Below are 16,449 nucleotides of genomic sequence, written 5' to 3' on the forward strand. Positions count from 1 at the left end.
CAACAAAAGCAAAACGAGGATAATGGAATGTAGTCGAATTAAGTCAGGTGATGCTGAGGCAATGAGATTAGGAAATGAGACACTTAAAGTAGTAAAGGAGTTTTGCTATTTGGGGAGCAAAATAACTGATGATGGTCGAAGTAGAGAAGATATAAAATGTAGACTGGCAGTGGCAAGGAAAGCGTTTCTGAAGAAGAGAAATTTGTTAACATCGAGTATAGATTTAAGTGTCAGGAAGTCGTTTCTGAGGGTGTTTGTATGGAGTGTAGCCATGTATGGAAGTGAAACATGGACGATAAATAGTTGGGACAGGAAGAGAATAGAAGCTTTCGAAATGTGGTGCTACAGAAGAATGCTGAAGATTACATGGGTAGATCACATAACTATTGAAGAGGTATTGAATAGAATTAGGGAGAAGAGGAGTTTGTGCCGCAACTTGACGAGAAGAAGAGACCTGTTGGTAGGACATGTTCTGAGGCATCAAGGGATCTCAAATTTGGCATCGGGGGGCAGCGTGGAGGGCAAAAATCGTAGAGGGACACCAAGAGATGAATACACTAAGATTCAGAAGGATGTAGGTTGCAGTAAGTACTTGCACAGGATAGGGTAGCATGGAGAGCTGCATCAAACCAGTCTCAGGACTGAAGACAACAACAACAACATACATGCCGAATTCTACCCAAGGGTGTAACGCGGTTATGGGCAACCAATGAAACTCCTCCTGAGAATCAGGTACATTTGTACGTTGCAAAACTGCCAGTTCACTGTATCTCTCACATCGTCACATTGACGAATTAACACAGAAATTGGCGCGCTATTTAATACAAAAGATGCATCTAAATTCTACCCAAGCATGTAATGCTGCTATTGGCATCCAATGAAATTCCTCTTCAGTGTGAGGTATCTTGTTCCGATGCAAAACTGCCACTTTACTGTATCCCTCACATCGTCACAATGACGAATTAACACAGAAATTGCGTCGACATTTAATACAAAAGGATGCATCCCGAATTCTAACCAAGAGCGTAATGCGGCTATGGGCATCCAATTAAACTCAACCTAGGTATCATGTATCTTTTTCCGATGCGAAACTGCCAGTTTACTACATCCCTCACATCGTCACATTGGTGAATTAACGCAGGTTTAGCGTCTCCATTAAATACTAAAGGTTCCATGCCGAATTGTCTCCGTTTTGGTAACACAACTACAAGCTACTAATGGAACTCCTCCTGGGGGACAAGTATCCGATACAAAACTGCCAGTTTACTGTATCCCACACATCGTCACATTGCCCAATTAACACAGATATTGCGTTGCTGTTTAATACAAAATTATCCATGCCGAATTCTACCCAAGCGTGTAACGCGGCTATGGGCAACAAATGAAACTCTTCCTGCGAATCAGGTAGCTTTCTCCGATGCAAAACTGCCAGTTTACTGTATCCCTAACATTGATCAATCGCTTATCGACCTCAATGACAGTGAAAAATTAAACCGCATGCACCTAATGGAAATTTGGGAAAAGCAATCGTCACCGAAATTAATTCGTCGGTAAAGAGGGAGGAAAGGGTTACATCTAAATGAAAGGTAAAATACAAATGAAATTGGTGGAAATTAATTTTGAGAAAAGGGTAAAATTAATAAAGAAAGTAAATGTGCGGTCGTTGCGTTAACAATTAATTGGCGTTAATCAGATATTTGAGATTTGGGGAAAATTACGGTCGCCAGTCCTATGGACAACTACTGTAATAACTGAAAATGGAAGATTAATGCACATATAATTAGCACTAAAAGCGTGGCAACTGAAGGTTGACACGTGCTGTGTGAAAACTGAATGTTTGTAAGAACTAATAAATTTCGCTACACTCTGACTCAATTTAGCAAAAGAATTAATAAAATCGCAAATTGAAAGTTAATTTAGTGACTGAAATTGATAGTGAACTTTGTTTCTGAAGCACTACGAAATTCAATAAAATAAGGTTAATCTTGGGCTACCTCAACAATCATTTCAAAAGCTACTTGAATCTACGGAATTTAGAAATAAGAGATTTAACTTTGAACTTGAATTAAATGGTTCTGAACAATTAACAATAGTTAAATTTAGTACGTACCAAGCTGAGCTGCAGTCGCAGGTAAGCTAAAATATGGTAACAAAACTCACACTCTTAGCTTGTGCTTGTGTAATCTAAATATTGCAGCCAGCTATGAATACTTTAACTGAACTTTGAAATTAAAGCAGTGAAATGTAATGATATTACTTTAACGCTGGCGTTTGAATTTCAACGACACTCGGGTTCATTCCGGAAAAGAAAGGGACCCTGCTTGGTAATGCAATTGGGACAATGAGCAACAAATGTTCATGCTAAGTTGCTGTAGTTTTAGTTATGCAAATGGAACAGTTGGAAAAGCTGAGGTCTGCCATACAGTTCTAAAACTTTACGTGTTTCCAGTCTTCCTTGTTGGTTGATTGAAGGTTTGAAGCCGTCGATTGAGGAGGCGGCGACATTCACTCATTGTCGGCCGTCGCTGTTGCAGAAGCTGGATATTGGCGTGCCTCCTTCTCGACACGGTCACCAGGCGAAACGGGCTCTTGATGTGCGCCAGCTAATGCTTCCCGTCCGCGACACCGTGTCGGAAACTATCATAGCAAGTCGAGAGCAATTACATGCTGCCAAGCCCCGGGAGCGCGGCAACTCGCGGAAGCGTCACTCAACACACCTGCTCCACCGCCCTACTCCAGCCCGACTCCGCTCTGCCCGCGTTCCACGCGGCAGAGTTAACACTGCCAAAGATCCTAAACACTTTGGTTCTCCACACGACCTATCGATGTAATCGATCGATAGCATAGTTTTCCCTAGGCCAGACGCAGCGTAAAAATACAAATAATATTTACAAAACAAATATATATATATATATATATATATGTCATTGTATAATTGGTTTATATATATATATATATATATATATATATATATATATATATATATATATATATATATATACTAAACAAATTACAATCTATAAAGACACAGAAATGTCATATCTTCAGGTAACAAAATAAGGAAAAAAATTTATAGTACAATAGATGGAAATAGGAGGATATGCATTTCCGGCGTTACACGTGCCCCACATTGTCTGCGGATGTTCGTGTAACTTAAACAGACTCAGAAAATGTCCCAAAAAGGAAAAAAAGAAACAGCGGAAATGCTTATGCTCAAAACATCTAGAAAATTTAGCGTTAGGCTAATTAACCATAAACCAATTTTTAGGCCATAATAATTGAGTGGAGACACTCCTAACCTTATTCCACTCTGTCATCTTACACAAAAGAAAACAGTTTGACAATATATTAAAATTCATAAAAAACATAGAAAATGGTTTAGCTATTCTAAAATCAGCAAAATTCCTAACAGTATCAAGAAATGGGATACTATTTACAAAATTAATCAGAGTACATGGCCATAAAACAGGTAGATCAAAATACGCAAATTAATAATTAATTACATAGAATACACATTTTTATATAACCTTTTCATAATTAATATTCTCGTCATGAGAGTCCACCTAAGGCTAAACAAGAAAATAATGTACAGCAGATCGAAAAAAAATATTGACAGCAGAATTCTTTCACATCAGCTGTCCGGGAAGAAAAACAACTCCGCCTTCCGTATCCGTAAGTACAAAGAATGCCGACAGCGGCACAAGAGCCGACAGCGGCTCCGCCTCGCCAGGATTGTTGCGCTCGCCTGTGCGGCACGCTTGATCTCACTCGCCTGTGTAACGGCATTTCCAGAACGTCCGTTTCACTGAATTCTTTCGGAAAAACTCACTCCCGAGTAATCTCAAGGAGTCCATAAACACTATCACAGTGGATAATTCAACACTGTCCATCACCACACGCATGTACTAGCCTGAAACTTAAAACAGCGTCTAAGTACATCGGCAATGACTAGTAAAACACATATTCATGAAATCTTACAGCTAGTTAAAAAATGATATTTACATTCTTTAATTTACTGTGACTCAGCTGAAAACTTAAACTAGCAGCTTGGATTTTTCTCTTGATTAATAATCAGTTACTCTTAAATCATTTAATCAAAATTAATTATTTATTAATTACAACTTCTTTAATGACCTCTCGGTCAGGCAAAAGCATGACAACCTAGCAAATTCTTAAATCTTACACTCTATATTTACACACTGTACAAATTACCCATTCTGTGGTATTAATCAATCCTTGGCTGGTACAATTTCAAGTCTACAATGTTCCGTATACCTAATAGTTTTCCAGAGCTTGGATACTCTAAGCAATAAGCATTTGTGTGAGGTATACCAATTACTTTATACGGTCCATTGAAAACAAACTTAAATTTAGAGATTTCATTGTCTATCTCGCTCGATTTCTCATGAGCTTTTACAAGTACTAAGTCTCCGATTGCAAACTTAGCAAAACGCGCTTTAGCGTCATGACGACGTATGCGAGCATCGGCTTTTAGCTTCATTATTTCTCGCAAACGATCTTTTTTCACGCCAATACTAATGTCAATCCGTGGAGGGAATTTGATTATCTCTTCCACTAAAGCTTTACTTCTGTCATCTAACAGGATTTCCTCACGTCACAGTAGTTCAAATTCATGCCTACGTCAATGGCATCCGGCCAGTTAACAATGTGTATAGGCTGGTATTGCGTATGCACACCGTCTCCTGCCTCGTCAAAACTAACTACTATTGTTTTATCTTGTGACGTACATGTCAAAGTTTTGCTTTCGCAATTAATCACTGCACGGTACTTTAATAGCCAATCTAACCCGATAATTATTTCCGTAGTTAAGTCTGGCACGACGACAAACTCGTGTTCAAATCATGCCCCACATATCTCGAAGTTGACAAGAATCTGTTTTGTGACAGGTTTACTGGCCTTCCCAGTAGCACCGATAATTTTCGCTGCTGTTACTGGCATAACTACGATACCAGGTCTGTCTTTCAGTAACTCAAATATTTTCCCAGATACAGCACTCAATTCTGCACCGGTGTCAATCAACACGTTTAGTTGTAGGTCGTGCATATTAACAGACACTACTATCTGTCTACACTTGTCCTCGAATGTTTCTTTATTTTCCCACAATAAATCCTCGTCTATATCCAGGTCATTCCAGAAAAAAACCATCCGGCTTTGATTCTAAATCCGGTTTATCTGGCGGCTTTTTCAGCCTCTGTTCAGATACAGTTTTAATTTCAACACGTTTGTCCTGAGGCTTAGTCTGTAGCTTCGCCTCCAATGCCGAAACCTTTTCCTGTAACTCGTCAACTAGTGAGTGTTGCTTTGCTATCAATTAACTAATTGTCACCTTCGTTTCCTCTTTCGTCAGATTGATCTCATCGGCCTATCTACCGGGAGGAATACGCCCAGTTGTTGTTGTTGTGGTCTTCAGTCTTGAGACTGGTTTGATGCAGCTCTCCATGCTACTCTATCCTGTGCAAGCTTCTTCATCTCCCAGTACCTACTGCATCCTACATCCTTCTGAATCTGCTTAGTGTATTCATTCTTGGTCTCCCCCTACGATTTTTACCCTCCACGCTGCCCTCCAATACTAAATTGGTGATCCTTTGATGCCTCAGAACATGTTCTACCAACCGATCCCTTCTTCTGGTCAAGTTGTGCCACAAACTCCTCTTCTCCCCAATCCTATTCAGTACCTCCTCATTAGTTATGTGATCTACCCATCTAATCTTCAGCATTCTTCTGTAGCACCACATTTCGAAATCTTCTATTCTCTTCTTGTCCAAACTATTTACTGTGCATGTTTCACTTCCATACATGGCTACACTCCATACAAATACTTTCAGAAATGACTTCCTGACACTTAAATCTATACTCGATGTTAACAAATTTCTCTTCTTCAGAAACGCTTTCCTTGCCATTGCCAGTCTACATTTTATATCCTCTCTACTTCGACCATCATCAGTTATTTTGCTCCCCAAATAGCAAAACTCCTTTACTACTTTAAGTGTCTCATTTCCTAATCTAATACCCTCAACATCACCCGACTTAATTCGACTACATTCCATTATCCTCGTTTTGCTTTTGTTGATGTTCATCTTATATCCTCCCTTCAAGACACCATCCATTCCGTTCAACTGCTCTTCCAAGTCCTTTGCTGTCTCTGACAGAATTACAATGTCATCGGCAAACCTCAAAGTTTTTATTTCTTCTCCATGGATTTTAATACCTACCCCGAATTTTTCTTTTGTTTCCTTTACTGCTTGCTCAATATACAGATAGAATAACATCGGGGAGAGGCTACAACCCTGTCTCACTCCCTTTCCAACCACTGCTTCCCTTTCATGTCCCTCGACTCTTATAACTGCCATCTGGTTTCTGTACAAATTGTAAATAGGCTTTCGCTCCCTGTATTTTACCCCTGCCACCTTTAGAATTTGAAAGAGAGTATTCCAGTTAACATTGTCAAAAGCTTTCTCTAAGTCTACAAATGCTAGAAACGTAGGTTTGCCTTTCCTTAATCTTTCTTCTAAGATAAGTCGTAAGGTCAGTATTGCCTCACGTGTTCCAGTATTTCTACGGAATCCAAACTGATCTTCCCCGAGGTCGGCTTCTACTAGTTTTTCCATTCGTCTGTAAGGAATTCGCGTTAGTATTTTTCAGCTGTGACTTATTAAACTGATAGTTCGGTAATTTTCACATCTGTCAACACCTGCTTTCTTTGGGATTGGAATTATTGTATTCTTCTTGAAGCCTGAGGGTATTTCGCCTGTTTCATACATCTTGCTCACCAGATGGTAGAGTTTTGTCAGGACTGGCTCTCCCAAGGCCGCCAGTAGTTCCAATGGAATGTTGTCTACTCCGGGGGCCTTGTTTCGATTCAGGTCTTTCAGTGCTCTGTCAAACTCTTCACGCAGTATCGTATCTCCCATTTCATCTTCATCTACATCCTCTTCCATTTCCATAATATTGTCCTCAAGTACATAGCCCTTGTATAGACCCTCTATATACTCCTTCCACCTTTCTGCCTTCCCTTCTTTGCTTAGAACTGGGTTTCCATCTGTGCTCTTGATGTTCATACAAGTGGTTCTCTTATCTCCAAAGGTCTCTTTAAGTTTCCTGTAGGCAGTATCTATCTTACCCCTACTAAGATAAGCCTCTACATCCTTACATTTGTCCTCTAGCCATCCCTGCTTAGCCATTTTGCACTTCCTGTCGATCTCATTTTTGAGACGTTTGTATTCCTTTTTGCCTGCTTCATTTACTGCATTTTTATATTTTCTCCTTTCATCAATTAAATTCAATATTTCTTCTGTTACCCAAGGATTTCTATTAGCCCTCGTCTTTTTACCTATTTGATCCTCTGCTGCCTTCACTACTTCATTCCTCAAAGCTACCCATTCTTCTTCTACTGTATTTCTTTCCCCCATTCCTGTCAATAGTTCCCTTACGCTCTCCCTGAAACTCTGTACAACCTCTGGTTCTTTCAGTTTATCCAGGTCCCATCTCCTTAAATTCCCACCTTTTGCAGTTTCTTCAGTTTTAATCTACAGGTCATAACCAATAGATTGTGGTCAGAGTCCACATCTGCCCCTGGAAATGTCTTACAATTTAAAACCTGGTTCCTAAATCTCTGTCTTACCATTATATATTCTATCTGATACCTTTTAGTATCTCCAGGGTTCTTTCATGTATACAACCTTCTTTCATGATTCTTAAACCAAGTGTTAGCTATGATTAAGTTGTGCTCTGTGTAAAATTCTACCAGGCGGCTTCCTCTTCAAATTTCTTAGCTCCAATCCATATTCACCTACTACGTTTCCTTCTCTCCCTTTTCCTACACTCGAATTCCAGTCACCCATGACTATTAAATTTTCGTCTCCCTTCACTATCTGAATAATTTCTTTTATTTCATCATACATTTCTTCAATTTCTTCGTCATCTGCAGAGCTAGTTGGCATATAAACTTGTACTACTGTAGTAGGTGTGGGCTTCGTATCTATCTTGGCCACAATAATGCGTTCACTGTGCTGTTTGTAGCAGCTTACTCTCATTCCTATTTTCCTATTCATTATTAAACCTACTCCTGCATTACCCCTATTTGACTTTGTGTTTATAACCCTGTAGCCACCTGACCAGAAGTCTTGTGCCTCCTGCCACCGAACTTCACTAATTCCCACTATATCTAACTTTAACCTATCCATTTCCCTTTTCAAATTTTCTAACCTACCTACTACGCCCAGTAGTATCTGCAATTACTTCATCTGGATCTGCGCAACCCACACTGCTATCGTCCGACTGTATAACGTCAGCTCTAACCTCATACACGCTGTAATCTACGTGCTTTTCTACCAATCGTGTCCGGCTATCACTAAAATTCTCGTAATCTTTCTCCTTAATACTCTCGCAATGTTTAAACTGGAGTTTTTCGTCGGATGGGTCGGCTACTTCTACCACTACAACTTTCGGTAAAGTCTACCGGTCAGGTCCAGAACTTCCTGTTTCTACTTCAACATCCAACTCCTGCGGGACGAAACACGACGAATCTTGCCCGTGCTCCCCATTAACGTCAACTATTTCTAGTAAAGTTTACCGGTTAGGGCCAGAACTTTCTATCACTTCACAAACACTATCTTCCTGTGAGACGAGACGCGGCAAATCCTGCCCGCGCTCCCCATAAACACTTCTCCCGTACAGGCCCCTATAATCTCTTAGTTCGTCGTAGAAGCGAGCGAATTGCCTTAACCATACCTCATCCCTCTCTGCATCTCCTCGCTCGATGACGGACGTGATATCCGACATCTGACCTTCTCTCAACAATTGCGAATCATTCTTAAACTCAATCTCCAGTTCCGCTGTGGGTGTTACAGCTGCCACTTTATGATCGATTTCCGGAACACTACTTAAAATGTTCTCACTGACAGTGAATGTATTTTCTACTGCCGTGTCTACAGCTGATCTACTATTTGTCGGCGCACTCCTTTCTCTTAACAGTGACACTCTCTCCCGCCGTTGATTGTTCCATACGGAATTTTCGTAATGACGATACCTGTGTTTTCTCCTGTTATTGGGGCCCCAAAATTTCTCCACGCCCGGTCGGCCCCTCACCGGCGCGGCTAATGGTTTCGCTGTCTCGTCTCAGCAGATCTGCTCCGCGGATGCTGCTGAGGCGGCTTATCACACCCTCTGGCGTTATTACTATTCTGTGAAGCCCGTATCACGTTAGTATGATACTGGTTTCCGTCATTCCTGTTATTATTTGCATTGTACCGATTGTTATTACGGTCCGAACCATTATTGTTATTGCTGCCATGGTTGTGGTATGCATTATTCCAATGGTTATCGTTGTTGTGGTTGTTGTGGTACCCTTTGTTGTTACCACGGCCTCTACCACTGTCGCGATTATTGCGCCAATTGTCCTCGTCCTCAACTCTTTCCAGGAAATCATTGATTGTCTTGTAATTGCTTCCTACGTGGCGTTTCGTATCATCCGGAAGCTTCTTGTAGAGTTCCCACACTATTTCGGACTCCGTGCGGCGATCACGCAAATATTCCAACTTGCGGACCCAGCCCTCACAAAACTCCTTCATCGAGCCACGCGAATTCGCATCGAAAGGCCTCGATACGACAAATTCGCGCCAGACACTTTGTTGTTTTTGCTCTGACCAGTATTCAGCCAGAAAAAAATTTTAAACTCGTCGAAAGTCAGGTTCGTAATGTTGAGGTTTAAGCCCCAACGCTTGGCATCACCAGCCAACACGTCAATAACCGCATTAATTTTTCTCTCATTAGTCTATGCTCTGGGTAAAACTCTTTCACAATTTTTAATGAAATTCTTCGCGTGTATACCGCCTTTTTTCAAGAGGTCGAACCGCTCCTCTTTCGTCAACAATTCTGAACTATGTGCACAGATTGGCACATAACTCTGTTTTTCGTCAAGTTTCTTTTCTAATTCCGACAGTCTCGTAATTATTTGGTTTCCAGTTCCCTCTTTTTCTCTTCGTAGGTATTAGCCTGCTTCCTCACTTTAGTACCTACTTTGGATACTAAAGCCCTTAAAGTTTCCACCTTATGTTGATCCTCTTTTCTACTAATTGAATTTGTTCCGTCACCTTATTCTCGATGATCGAAGTAACTGCTTCTCCTACACTTTTCTCGATTCTGCTAATTTCGGAATCAAAACGAGTATTTATGCTCCAATTTCCTCCTGAACTCCTATCATTTCCTGTTTAAGATTAGCGATTTCGGTATTAATCACAACAATATCTTCTTTAATTTTATCAACTCTTGTGTTAACAACTCCAATATTGTTGTTAACGACATTAATAGCTTTGTTCTGATTGTCTAGCTTCCTGTCAATTTTTTCCGACTGAGCTTTAATTTCTGCCGATAGAGTTTCTATCTTGCCAGACTGAGACTTGATTTCGTTAAACAAAACATTCAATAAATCAGTTAAGTTCCCGGAAACTATCGGTTTTACTTCCGTAGAGGGTTCCTCTACAAATGTCCCCCCGTATTCGTCATCAAAGGGTTTAGATTTGATTTTCACTTCCGATTCCGAAACAGTTTCTAAAGTTTGGATTTCCATTTCTGCTCTTTGTTGTGTTTCGGAGGTCGCGTATTTCATGCTAGCCGCCTGCCCCCGAACAATGGGTTCCGCGGTGAGCGTTTCCCACTAATCGGCCGATTGTTCCGTACCAAAGTCTACCAAATTCTGGTAATTGTTGCCTTCACTCATTTTACTAATTTTCAATATTAATGACAAATCTCAAATCTAATTAGGATTCCTCCCACTATTTATTTTCGGTGACGTATCGACCTGTTCGTAACCAGTACTTTGTTACGAGATTTGCACAATGCAAAATTCGTATCCAGAACATCCTCAAATCCCAAGATTGTCCTGTCACCAGGTCGCCACATGTAACCTCCCCCCTCACTTGTCGACCTCAATGACAGCGAAAAATTAAACCACGTGCACCTAATGGAAATTTGGGAAAAGCAATCGTCACCGAAGTTAATTTGTCGGTAAAGAGGGAGTAAAGGGTTAAATCTAAATGAAAGGTAAAATACAAATGAAATTGGAGGAAATTAATTTTGAGAAAAGGGTAAAATTAATAAAGAAAGTAAATGTGCGGTCGTTACGTTAACAATTTATTGGCGTTAATCAGATATTTGAGATTTGGGGAAAATTACGGTCGCCAGTCCTATGGACAACTACTATAATAACTGAAAATGAAAGATTAATGCACATATAATTTGCACTAAATGCTTGGCAACTGAAGGTTGATACGTGCTGTGTGAAAACTGAATGTTTGCAGAGCTAATAAATTTCGCTACACTCTGACTTAATTTAGCAAAAGAATTAATAAAATCGGAAAATTGAAAGTTAATTTAGTGACTGAAAATGATAGTGAACTTTGTTTCTGAAGCACTACGAAATTCAATAAAATAAGGTTAATCTTGGGCTCCCTCAACAATCATTTCAAAAGCTACTCGAATCTACGGAATTTAGAAATAAGAGATTTAACTTTGAACTTGAATTAAATGGTTCTGAACAATTAACAATAGTTAAATGTAGTAAGTACCAAGCTGAGCTGCAGTCACAGGTAAGCTAAAATATGGTAACAAAACTCACACTCTTAATTTGTGCTTGTGTAATCTAAATATTGTAGCCAGCTATGAATACTTTAACTGAACTTTGAAATTGAAGCAGTGAAATGGAATGATATTACTTTAATCCTGGCATTTGAATTCCAACGACACTCGGGTTCATTCCGGAAAAGGAAGGGACCCTGCTTGGTAATGCAATTGGGACAATGAGCAACAAATGTTCATGCTAAGTTGCTGTAGTTTTAGTTATGCAAATGGAACAGTTGGAAAAGCTGAGGTCTGCCATACAGTTCTAAAACTTTACGTGTTTCCAGTCTTCCTTGTTGGTTGATTGAAGGTTTGAAGCCGTCGATTGAGGAGGCGGCGACATTCACTCATTGTCGGCCGTCGCTGTTGCAGAAGCTGGATATTGGCGTGCCTCCTTCTCGACACGGTCACCAGGCGAAACGGGCTCTTGATGTGCGCCAGCTAATGCTTCCCGTCCGCGAAACCGTGTCAGAAACTATCATAGCAAGTTGAGCGCCATTACATGCTGCCAAAACCCGGAATCGCGACAACTCGCGGGAGCGTCTCTCAACACAGCTGCTCCACCGCCCTACTCCAGCCAGACTCCTCTCTGCCCGCGCTCCACGCGGCAGAGTTAACACTGCCAAAGATCCTAAACACTTTGGTTCTGCACACGACCTATCGATGTAATCGATCGATAGCATAGTCTTCCCTAGGCCAGACGCAGCGTAAAAATACAAATAATATTTACAAAACAAACCAATTATACATCGACATAAATGCATATACACTCCTGGAAATGGAAAAAAGAACACATTGACACCGGTGTGTCAGACCCACCATACTTGCTCCGGACACTGCGAGAGGGCTGTACAAGCAATGATCACACGCACGGCACAGCGGACACACTATAACCGCGGTGTTGGCCGTCGAATGGCGCTAGCTGCGCAGCATTTCTGCACCGCCGCCGTCAGTGTCAGCCAGTTTGCCGTGGCATACGGAGCTCCATCGCAGTCTTTAACACTGGTAGCATGCCGCGACAGCGTGGACGTGAACCGTATGTGCAGTTGACGGACTTTGAGCGAGGGCGTATAGTGGGCATGCGGGAGGCCGGGTGGACGTACCGCCGAATTGCTCAACACGTGGGGCGTGAGGTCTCCACAGTACATCGATGTTGTCGCCAGTGGTCGGCGGAAGGTGCACGTGCCCGTCGACCTGGGACCGGACCGCAGCGACGCACGGATGTACGCCAAGACCGTAGGATCCTACGCAGTGCCGTAGGGGTCCGCACCGCCACTTCCCAGCAAATTAGGGACACTGTTGCTCCTGGGGTATCGGCGAAGACCATTCGCAACCGTCTCCATGAAGCTGGGCTACGGTCCCGCACACCGTTAGGCCGTCTTCCGCTCACGCCCCAACATCGTGCAGCCCGCCTCCAGTGGTGTCGCGACGGGCGTGAATGGAGGGACGAATGGAGACGTGTCGTCTTCAGCGATGAGAGTCGCTTCTGCCTTGGTGCCAATGATGGTCGTATGCGTGTTTGGCGCCGTGCAGGTGAGCGCCACAATCAGGACTGCATACGACCGAGGCACACAGGGCCAACACCCGGCATCATGGTGTGGGGAGCGATCTCCTACACTGGCCGTACACCACTGGTGATCGTCGAGGGGACACTGAATAGTGCACGGTACATCCAAACCGTCATCGAACCCATAGTTCTACCATTCCTAGACCGGCAAGGGAACTTGCTGTTCCAACAGGACAATGCACGTCCGCATGTATCCCGTGCCACCCAACGTGCTCTAGAAGGTGTAAGTCAACTACCCTGGCCAGCAAGATCTCCGGATCTGTCCCCCATTGAGCATGTTTGGGACTGGATGAAGCGTCGTCTCACGCGGTCTGCACGTCCAGCACGAACGCTGGTCCAACTGAGGCGCCAGGTGGAAATGGCATGGCAAGCCGTTCCACAGGACTACATCCAGCATCTCTACGATCGTCTCCATGGGAGAAAAGCAGCCTGCATTGCTGCGAAAGGTGGATATACACTGTACTAGTGCCGACATTGTGCATGCTCTGTTGCCTGTGTCTATGTGCCTGTGGTTCTGTCAGTGTGATCATGTGATGTATCTGACCCCAGGAATGTGTCAATAAAGTTTCCCCTTCCTGGGACAATGAATTCACGGTGTTCTTATTTCAATTTCCAGGAGTGTATATATATATATATATATATATATATATATATATATATATATATATATATATATATTAAAATATATAAAGACACAGAAATGTCATATCTTCAGGTAACTAACTAAACAAAAAATTTATAGTACAATAGATGGAAATAGGAGGATATGCATTTCCGGCGTTACAAGGTGTTGAGTCACCACTAAATACTGGAGGTTCCATGCCGACATGTCTCCATGCTAGTAAAACAACTACAAGCTACCAATGGAACAACTCCTGCAAGACAAGTATCATCTTCCGAAGCAAAACTGCCAGTATACTGTATCCATCACATCGTCACATCGATATATTAACACAGAAATTGCGTCACTATTTAATACAAACGATGAATGCCGAATTCTACACAAGCGTGTAATGCTGATATGGGCATCCAATGAAACTCCTCCTCAGCGTCAGGTATGTTTTTCCTTGGCAAAACTGCTGGTTAACTGCATCCCTCTCATCGTCACATTCACAAATTAACACAGAAATTGCGTCGCTATTTAACACAAATGGATGCATCCCGAATTCTACCAGTGCATGTAACGCGTCTATGGACTTCCAATCAAGCTTCTCCTGCGAATCAGGTATCTTTTCACGATGCAAAACTGCCAGTTTACTGTATCCCTCACATCGTTACATTGACGAATTAATACGGGAATTAAGACGCTATTTAACACAAATGGATGCATCCCGAATCCTACCCAAGCGTGTAATGCGGCTATTGGCATCCAATGAAACTCCTACTTAGCGTCAGGCATATTTTTCCGAAGCAAAACTACCAGTTTACAGTTGCCGTACATCGCCACATGGACGAGTTAACACAGATATTGCGTCTCTATGTAACACAAATGGATCCAAGTCGTATTCTACGCAAGCGTGTAACGCAGCTATGGGCAACCAATGAAAGTCCTCCTGAGAGTCAGGAATATTTTTGCAAACCAAAACTGCCAGTTTAATGTATCCGTCACATACTCGAATTGACGAATCAACGCAGAGGTAGTGTCGCCATTAAATACTAAAGCATCCATGCTAGTAAAGCGACTACGGGCTACCAGTCAAACTCCTCCTGGGAGACAAGTATCTTTATCCGATGCAAAACTGCAGTTTATTGAATCGCTCACACCGTTATTGACGACTTAACACAGAAATAGCGTCGGTATTTAATACAGAATTACCCATGCCGAATTCTACCCAAGCGTGTAATGCGGCTATGGGCTACCAATGAAACTCCTGCGAATCAGGTGTCTTTTTCCGATGCAAAACTGCCACTTTACTGTATCCCTCACATCGTCACATTGACGAATTAACTCAGAAATTGCGTCACTATTTCATACTAATGGATCTATGACGAATTCTACAAAACCGTGTAACGCAGATATGGGCAACCAGTGAAACTCCTCCTGAGAGTCTGGTATATCTTTGCAAAGCAAAACTGCCAGTTTACTGTATCCCTCAGATCCTCAAATTGCAGTATTAATGCATAGGTAGTGTCGCCATTAAATACTAAAGCATCCATGCTAGTAAAGCGACTACGGGCTACCAGTCAACCTCTTCCTGGGAGACAAGTATCTTTTTCCGATGCAAAACTGCCAGTTTACTGTATCCCTCACATCGTCACATTGAAGAATTGAAATAGAAACTGCGTCGGTATTTAATACAAATGGATGCATCCCGAATTCTACCCAAGCCTGCAATGCGGCTATGGGCAACAAATGAAACTCCTCCTGAGAGTCAGTATGGGTCGCTATTTAATACAAAATGATGCACCCCGAATTCTACCAGTGCATGTAACGCGTCTATGGACTTCCAATGAAGCTTCTCCTGCGAATCAGGTATCTTTTCACGATGCAAAACTGCCAGTTTACTGTATCCCTCACATCGTTACATTGACGAATTAATACGGGAATTAAGACGCTATTTAACACAAATGGATGCATCCCGAATCCTACCCAAGCGTGTAATGCGGCTATGGGCATCCAATGAAACTCCTACTTAGCGTCAGGCATATTTTTCCGAAGCAAAACTACCAGTTTACAGTTGCCGTACATCGCCACATGGACGAGTTAACACAGATATTGCGTCTCTATGTAACACAAATGGATCCAAGTCGAATTCTACGCAAGCGTGTAACGCAGCTATGGGCAACCAATGAAACTCCTCCTGAGAGTCAGGAATATTTTTGCAAACCAAAACTGCCAGTTTAATGTATCCGTCACATACTCGAATTGACGAATCAACGCAGAGGTAGTGTCGCCATTAAATACTAAAGCATCCATGCTAGTAAAGCGACTACGGGCTACCAGTCAAACTCCTCCTGGGAGACAAGTATCTTTTTCCGATGTAAAACTGCCAGTTTACTGTATCCCTCATATCGTCACACTGAAGAATTAAAATAGAAACTGCGTCGGTATTTAATACAAAGGGCTGCATCCCGAACTCTACCCAAGTGTGTAATGCGGCTATTGACATCCAATGAAACTCCTACTCAGGGTCTGCTATCATTTTCCGCTACAAAACTGGCATTTCACTGTATCCCTAACGTTGTCACATTGACCAATTAACGGAAAAATTGATTGCTTTGCTATTTAATACAAATGTATCCAT

Source organism: Schistocerca nitens, chromosome 2 (assembly GCF_023898315.1).
Source record: "Schistocerca nitens isolate TAMUIC-IGC-003100 chromosome 2, iqSchNite1.1, whole genome shotgun sequence".
Lineage (NCBI taxonomy): Eukaryota > Metazoa > Arthropoda > Insecta > Orthoptera > Acrididae > Schistocerca > Schistocerca nitens.